Here is an 8817-nt window from a genome sequence, read left to right on the forward strand (position 1 = left end):
CTTTAAAAAGTGGAGCATAGTGGAAGTAACTAGGTCATGAGGGCATCACCCTTCCTTAGAAGGGATTAATGGTGTCTAGCAGAGTCAGTTATTCTTGGGAAAGCAGGCTGTTAAAATCAAAAGCACACCACGCACTTGGCCTTTTGTGTATATGTCCAGTTCTCTTTCTGTTAACTCTCTGTATTAATCCGTTTTCTATCATTACAACAAACTATTTCAGATAACTAATTCAGAAAAATAAAATGTTTATTTTGGCTAATAGTTCTGGTGGTTTCTGTCCAGGATCAGTTGGCCCCATTGCTTTTGGCCTGTGGCAAGGCAGAACATAATGCAGGGAGTGTGTAGCAGGTAAAACCACTTACCTCAAAAGGGAAGAAGAGGAAGAGACCAGAGACCTACATCCCTTTCAAAGGCATGCCTCCAGTGACCTGTGAACCTTCCACAAGATTCCACCTCCCAAGAGCAACACTCTGGGACTAAGCATTTACCATGTGAACTATTAGAGAACATTAAAGATCTAAACTGGAGCACTCTGTCATGCTGTAATACAGCCAGGGACTCCCTTGACAGGGACTGAACATATGTGATCCCATCTTGCACTTGTACCTTCCCAAACTATGAGCTAAATAAACCTCTTTGCTTTATAATAATCTAACATCAGATATTACTTTGTAGCCAAACAGAAAAAAAATGAATGCACCAACCAATGGCATAAGACAGTATTGTAAGGATAATGAGATTATTATTTATCGACTGTTTTCTTTGTGTGAGGATTTAACAAATCTTATCCTCAGGGTTAGATAGGTACTATGGTTATCCTACTTTTATAGTCAAGGAAAATAAGGCATATAAGGTTAAGTAACTTGCTCAAAGCCACACAAGTAAGAAAGGAAAAAATGAAAAAATGAAAGAGAAAAAAAGCCTATATAGTAAGGACAATAAGGGGTCAAATAAAATAATAAATGCCAACCAAATTAACTCTTAAATGACCTTCTTGGCCAACTGGAAAAGGTACTTGTTTTTCTTTGACAAAATGAATTTTGAGCTCCAATAAAGAATCAACAAACTTTGAAACACAACTCATTTTTAGTTAGCAACTGCATTTCTAGTTGACTGACAGAAAAATCTTCCTCTTCTATTTTCCTTCCTTTGCCACACTCCTTCCTAAAACAGTTTTTTCATAGTATATATTCTTGATCCTAGGAAGCACATCCCATATATGGGAAATTAATAATTTAAGTATATTACAGGTTAAATGTGTATTTTTATTCTAGACTGAGAACTGCTTTCTAGAACAAGCATGCTAATTTACAAACTGATTCTTGGAATTAATTTATGAAATGCAGCCTGTATATATTAAAGACTTTTGTATACCATTACTGAGATTAAACTTATACATCTCAAATTTAATGTTGGAATTTTACAGTAGGCTGACCTGGTCAGATGTCCATCTATCTATACTTATAGTGATATATACTGGAAGAAAAAACTAAAGCTAGATAGAATGTGTGTGTGTGTGTGTGTGTGTGTGTGTGTATTAAGCCATTTAATCCTTAAAACAAAGATTTAATAATGCATAATTCTTTCCAGTTATGATTTGTGGAATCATGTGAAAGTTACATAACCTTGTTTACTTTGAGTTATCATATTTCAAGTAGGGATTGTCCAAGGTTCTAGGGTCTCAGTGCAGGTTCTGGTATAGAGCAAATGTTTAGCAAATTGTATCTAGTAGTAATGATAATGATAATATTTTCCTGGAAAGTTTTGACCAGTCTAACCATGAGACTTTAAAATTTGTGAATAAGCATTATTTTTTTTTGACGGACAGCATTCATAAAAAATGACAAGTAAAAGCTGGGCATGGTGGTACATACCTTTAATCTCAGTATCCTGGAGACAGAGGCAGGTGGATCTCATTGAAATCGAGCCCAGCCTGTTCTACACAGCAAGTTCTACAAAGAGACCCTGTTTCAGAAAGACAAAAAAAAGGTAAATGGCACTTATCCACAAACCAAGCCTTTTGAACTGTGCAACAGTGACACGCTTTTTTCTTAATTTTAACATCTACCATTTCTGTAATTCCACCTTTTGTTCTTGTCTCCAGTTCTCCCCCATATCCAGCCCCTCTTGCTCTAATCTTTCCAGATACTGTCTTTCATGCTTAAAAGAGGGCCCTCCTGGTAATCATGGACTGCTTACACCGTGCACCTCCTGGCTCCCCTGCTCTGTGTCCACTTTCTACAAAATGCGACAATGCTTTTCTGAGCTCCTATGATGTGCTTTTCCCTACTTGTCACTCTGAATCAGCTTCCTAAAAATGATCACATCCTTTTCTGTTTCTTTTTAAACTTCACATGAAAGTGTCCATCCCTGTTTTGAAGTCTTTTTTGGTAAAACGGATATGCTTTAGTCTTCAATTATTTGCCAAGGCAGTTTGGTTTATAAGTCTGAGTACAACCTGGTAACTTTTGATCTCCAATTAATGTATAAAGGGCAGAGATGAATTCCTATGAGAGGCTAAAAGCCAGGGAAGATGAAGTCTTACCTAAGCTGAGACTCATAGACTCTGGGTCATGCTTCCATGGATAACTGTAATCACTGAAATGGGAAATTAGCTCAGGTAAATTTTATTTATAAATGTAAGTTAATATTGTTAAATGTCACATAAATATGGAGAAAATGCACTTATCTCTCTACCTTTTAAAATCAAATATTTAATATTTATTATATTCTCACTAGAGATATTGAGGCAAGCCTTAGATATATATCTATAAATATGTCCAGGGGTCTCGCCCACGGACATCACAGCCTTGTCCAGTCGCTCTCAATCCCAACTGCACATTAGAATAATCTGAAGCTTCCACAAACATCACAGATGCACAGGTCCCATCCCAGACCGGTTGAATCTAAATATTAACTTTAGTAGCTTATTAGGGAATTCTAATATGTAGTCAGAATTTAGAGCCACTGGGATAGTGAATATCAAAGTGTTCAGAGTAGGGATGCAAATACATAAAAATCACTTGGGAAATTAAAAATGCTGAGGTGCATATTCTGTATGTGTACATGAAATAGCAATATATACTTTTCCTTACTCTTCCCCTCAGACTAAGGCATACTTCTGAGATCTTTCATGAGAGAATAAATGCAAAACACATTTCTTTTTCCTCTCCTCAAATAAGCAAACAGTAGAGAGACAATTATAGTATTATATGATAAGTGAAAGACATGGGTAGGTGTAAGATCACATAGAAGAGTAGTCAAGGCTGACTGAGATCAGTGATCTTCTCTCCATAAAAAGCCTGATGACTCCCAAAAAGGTTAGCTAAACAAAAGGAGGTAAGTCCATTCCCCACCCCCTATAAAAAAAGGTCCAAGATCAGCTAGATGTTAGCAAATACTGAAGAAAGAAAATAACAGGGTCATGTTAATTAATCATTGATGAAAGGTGAAGTACGGGAAAGGCCTTACTTGACAGCAGCTCAGGAAACTCATTCTTGCTGCTGGAGTACAGGTAGAGATAAAGAACAGGCACATACTTAAGGCAAAAAAAAAAAAAAAAGACCTAAAATGGGGGTGCTGAAGAAATTGCTTAGCAGTTAAAAGCATTGACAGCACTTCCACAGGACCAAGTTTCAGTTTCCAGCTCCTACCTGGCAACTCACAGCCATCTGTAACTTCAGGGTATCTGATGCCCTCTTTTGGTCTCTGCACCTATTGTGTGAACATGGTAAACTTACATACATGCAGGCAAAGCATTCATACACATAAAATAAAATAAATATGTTAAAAAAGACCTACAATGAATGTCGAATGCTCAGTCAAGGCAGATTGCCCAGGCTAAAGGCAGAACGCTTGGAGGACAGAGAGGGACCTTCAGCTATAGAACACAAATATCTCATTGAGTAGCAGCATTTGAACACCCATGTTCCCTTGAACCACTGGGCCTTCAGAAGCCCTTGCTAAACGAATATCTTTCAGGGGCTGGAGAGATACCTCAGTGGTTAAGAACACTGCTCTTGCAGAGGACCCAGGTTTGATTCCCAGCACCTACATGGCAGGTAACAACCATCTGTAACTCCAGTTCCAGGGGATCTGACACCTTCTTCTGACTTCCTCAGGCATTGCATGACACAGGTGCACTTGCAAACATGCAGGCAATACACTAAATAAAAAAAGGTAATGCCTTTCCTGCCTAATGCTATGGTTTGGATATAGTTTTTTTCCTAAGACTTCGTGTGTTTGGGTCTCCCTGTAGCCCCAGCTGTCCTGGAACTCACTATGTAGACCAGGCTGGCCTTGAAATCACAGAAATCTGCCTGCCTCTGCCTCCCAAGTGCTGGGATTAAAAGCATGCACCACCACGCCTGGCTTGAAGAATGAATTCTTGTAGAATGAATTCTTAATAGTGTGAGTTGTTATAAAACCCTAAGCCTGATAAGTGAATCTCTCTGACGTCCTGTTTAGAGATGTGCTCTCTTCTGACACATGATCCTCTGCTGTTAAGTCATTTGCTATTAGGCCCTCACTAGAGAACTTTGCTCACTCTTGGACTTTTAATATCCAGAACTTTAATCATAATAAAGATCTTTCATTTACAAAGTTAGCTTACATCAGGTGTTTCATCACAGGGAAGAAAAATGTACTTGTCATGCATAAGCCTCAGATGAAGAGGAACTTTATAAGACAATGTCGTCATACCTCCAATATTCCAATTTTGAACAGCAGGCCAAGATTGGGCCACATTTCATCATTATTCAATTGGGACAGTGCTTGCCATGCTAAGAGTGGAAAGGGCCTTCAAGCAAAAGCATTGTCAGACTTGAATAACTCTACCAATGAAAATAGACAGGTTTGAGGGGAACCATGAAGATGCCAGACCAAGGTGAGTAGAACGTTAAAGCTGGATTGGGACAACTTTTCAGTTTGGAACCATATTCCTCTGACATAAGGTTTAATTCTCTATAAAAATTCCTTAGGGTTGTTGAACACCCATGTTCAACAACCTTATACTGTTGGATCAATTTTGGAGGGTTTGATAAAGTAATGGCTTATACTCAATAAAGGAGAGATCAAAATTGCTATGGCATCCTGTGAGGAAAGAATCTGTTATGGTGTGTGTTTTAAATGTCCCCCTAGGCCATAGGTTGAAGACTTTGTCTCTAGCCTGTGGCTTTACTGGAAGGTAGTTTAACCTTTAGAAGGTGGGAACTAGTGGAAGACAGTTAGGTCATGAGGTACCGGTCTGCCCTTGGAGGAGATACTGGGACGCTACCATTCCTTTCTCTTTGCTTCTCATGAGATGAATAGTTTCTTCTGCCATGTGCCTCTTCTATGATGCACTGCTTTACCAGAGGCCAAAAGGGACCAACTGACCATGACTAAAACCTCTGAAACCATGACCCGAAATAAGTCTTTCTTCTTTATAAGTAGACTTTCTCCAGTATTTTGTTATAGCCATGGAGAATTGATTCACACAGGATCAAGACTCAGAGAAGAGGTCATGTCAGAATGAAATCTACTATATATGACCAGAAAGTCCACCAGGGATTACATTCCTCAAGAGATCCTAAGGGATCTACAGCAGCAAGAAATTCACACATGAAAGAGGCACCAGAATCACCAAGAAGTTGTCCCCTTCGGCTAACTAGAGATGCTGTCAAACAGGTTTTCTAATAAAAGTGATTTAGGACATTCTAGATTAGCAGAGACAAGTTCACTATACTTAGTCATGAGAATCATTTGACGATTAGAACCATTTAATTACTATCATGGGCATCCAAGCCAGACTATCAGTCAGGGAAATTACAAAAAGTTAACTTTTTATGACTCATGGAGAGCACTAATAGACTATCATACTCTTAGGAATATGAGAGATGGGTATCCAGAAAGAATAGTGCTAACAGTATATAAATGTAAAGCAGCTCATACACAGATAATCATAATTAAACATGGGTTAGCAGAAACTAAGATCAGCTGTACTAACGGAGAAGCTTGATCTCATTTCTACTTTCAAACTGGAGTCATTTTCCAGAGTCATAACCAATCAACTGAAATAGAAGCTCCACTCTTATGAGCAAGGATTGAATGAGAGTTGAGTAATTGCTGAAGTTCTAACCCAAGTCCATCTCAGCAAGTGTATTGGCACCATGGACTCCACTAGTGCTTATTTTACTGGAGATTGGAAATACTTAGCAGGTAAAGGAATACTCATATTAATTCCTCAGGCTGTTGAACAAGGGCAGTTGTAGAAGGAAAGCCCAGGTGGTAGTCCTTGAAACTGCCTCTCTCCCATCAGGTGGTAAATCAAAGAGTATAGTAGGTTAGAAGACTGGCAAAGCAGCACCACGCCTAAAACCTTCAAGTATGGTGCTCCTTATAACCATATTAATCTATCTACTTCCTGCAAAACCTGTGGATCATGGTTGATTACTGTAAACTTAACCAAACATTGGCTCTATGGAAACTGTTTTACTAGACTCTAGAGCACATTAGTATACTACATAGCAGACTTCTATTTGCACATGTGTTTTCTTTGGTTTTATCAACAAGGCACATGCTCACAAATTTAGTAGCTTGTTAATGATATATTCAAGCAGAAAACAATCCAAGAAACTGGCATGATTATGGAAATGGAATACAATAGAATATTATTCAGAAATGAAAAAATACAGAGATAATGCTGAATGAAAGAAGCCAAACACAAAAAAACAAGACTATAACTACATTTTCATAAAGTACAAAAATTAGGCACAAATTTTCTATGAGACATTTCACAATGGTGCTTATCACTGGAAGGCACTGACTGGTTAGAAGGACTAGAACTACAGGTGTTCTAGAATGCTAAAAATATTTGTCTTTATTTTGATGGTGGTAATACAGGAGTATGCATATGTTTAAGAACCAACAAATGACAGATTTTAAAGTCATGTACTTTTGTATGTAACTTATCTCTTAAATAAGTTAAAAGGACAAAATTTACAAATTTATCAAATGGACTAAGTTGTGTGGGAAGGGGATTTTAATGTTCGTTTCTATATTTACCAGGAAAGAGAATCAAAAGTAGTTTGCACCCACGTGACATGGACATGGTGTGCCTTGTCCCAAAGCAATTCTGTTCTCTGTCATTATACAGGCCAAAGAGCTTTGGACAACCTGGACATTGATCATAACATTTTGATGACACCATGTTAATTAGCTATTAGGAACAAGTACTCTTATGCCTTAGTAAAATATATCTGCTCAGAGAATGGAAGATGAAGCTACTGAGATCATGGGCCTGCCACATCAATGAAGTTTTAAGGGTAACCTTGAGGCATTCTGGAACATTCTCTCTAAAATATAACTTCTTATAACTTGTACTTCTACTACTAATTGAAAAAAAGGGAGAATGCTGGTTTAGGTCTCCTTGGGTTTAGGAGACATCTTATTCATAGTACTTGACAATACATCTGGTGACTTGGAAAGCCACTAATGTTTAGTGAATCTGATGAAAAGAAAGGGCTTTATACTAGGTACATCCTTTGATATAAGCAACCATACCACTTGGGTCATATGAGTCAGCAGATCTCATGATTCTTGAGAAAGACGTCATGTGAAAATCTCACAGTACTGGAGAAAGATGTCATGTAGTGTTTCTGGCAAGCCCAAATGGGTGAGTCATAGTACAGACCAAAGGATTCTGGAACAAGGTCATACCACATGCTACAGAGAACTATACCCCATTAATGAAACAGTCTGTGTCATGATATTGGGCTCTGGTAAAAACTGAACATCTACCCACAGGACACCAAGTCACCAGAAGGTACCAAGTAGACTATAGGTTCTGTCAGATTTACTTTGTCATGAGGTCAGGCCAATGAAAAAACAGTCCAGTGTAATAATATGTGTCCATTTAGGTTCAAGCAGTTCCAGGTAGCAAATCAGCCAGCTGTACACATAGGTGGCTGAGACTCTCATGCCACCTACTACTAACTCTCTATAAACTCATAACTATTGCTTCAAGGATTTTCCTCATGACTGTTTGACAAAGAAAGGGAAAAAAGGGTCATCAGTAGTTGGTACTACTTAGGATTGTTACAAGGTAAAAATATCTGTCACCCCTCTCTTGTGCTACTCATGGGGGTGGGGGGTTTGAGATTCAGAAAAAAATCTAGCTAGCAGAGCTTCATGAAATACATCAACTTTTTCTTGGAAAAGAAATGTCTAAGTAAGGTAAGGGTATCATGACCAATGATAAATGTCAGCCTAGCTAGGACTATGTGGGTGGCACCTACTGCTGCTATCTTTAAAAGAACATAATGCACGTTAACTATTTTCCATTGTAGAAGAAATATTAACAAGCCAATAAGGTAGTTGAGTAGGCTAGCACGTTAGGCAACCACGTCTATGGCTACTCAGATTCCTCTACAATGGGCTTATGAATGGAGTAGTCATGGCAGTAGGAATGGAGGCTATGCATGAGCCCAACAGCTTGGACTCACTCCAAAGCTGTCCTATTGGGTGTCTGCCCTGCAAGCAGCAGGGACCAATCCATCACTGGACCATTAAGGAGGTTGAATCCCACTTGACCCTTCCAGCCTAGAAAGACTAACATTTCATCATGATTGGATTTGACATGGTTTCTGATATGGGGTTGCCTTACCTGCCCACAGTGCTTCAGCCATTACCATTATTCAAGGTCTTAAGGAATATCTGATATTCTGACACAGGAGTTCACATAACATTGCCTCAGACCAAGCAAGTCAATTTCTAGCAAGAAAGCATGCTGGTAGGTACATGATCAGAGGAGCCACTAGACATAACATATATATATAT

Source organism: Nannospalax galili, unplaced genomic scaffold (genome assembly GCF_000622305.1).
Source record: "Nannospalax galili isolate Female #2095 unplaced genomic scaffold, S.galili_v1.0 scaffold1752, whole genome shotgun sequence".
NCBI classification, from domain to species: Eukaryota; Metazoa; Chordata; class Mammalia; order Rodentia; family Spalacidae; genus Nannospalax; species Nannospalax galili.